Here is a 610-nt window from a genome sequence, read left to right on the forward strand (position 1 = left end):
GCCGGCGCCCCCCCTTGGACTCCCTATATATAGTGGGGGGAAGGGAGGACCTCTCACCCTTGCCTTTGGTGCCTCCCTCTCCCTCTCCAACACATCCTCCTCCTCCATAGTGCTTGGCGAAGCCCTGCCGGAGTACTGCAGCTCCACCACCACCACGCCGTCGTGCTGCTGTTGGAGACATCTTCCTCAACCTCTCCTTCCCCCTTGCTGGATCAAGAAGAAGGTGACGTTACGCTGACCGTACGTGTGTTGAACGCGGAGGTGCCGTCCGTTCGGCGCTAGGATCTCCGGTGATTTGGATCACGTCGAGTACGCCTTCCTCATCCCCGTTCTTTGAACACTTCCGCGTGTGATCTACAAAGATATGTAGATGCAATCCAATCACTCGTAGCTAGATGAACTCCTAGATGGATCTTGGTGAAACCATAGGAAAATTTTTGTTTTCTGCAACGTTCCCCAACAGTGGCATCATGAGCTAGGTCTATGCGTAGTTCTCTTGCACGAGTAGAACACAATTTGTTGTGGGCGTTGATGTTGTCAACTTTCTTGCCGCTACTAGTCTTATCTTGCTTCAACGGTATTGTGGGATGAAGCGGCCCGGACCAACCTT

This window comes from Triticum dicoccoides, chromosome 2A (genome assembly GCF_002162155.2).
Source record: "Triticum dicoccoides isolate Atlit2015 ecotype Zavitan chromosome 2A, WEW_v2.0, whole genome shotgun sequence".
Classification (NCBI taxonomy): Eukaryota; Viridiplantae; Streptophyta; class Magnoliopsida; order Poales; family Poaceae; genus Triticum; species Triticum dicoccoides.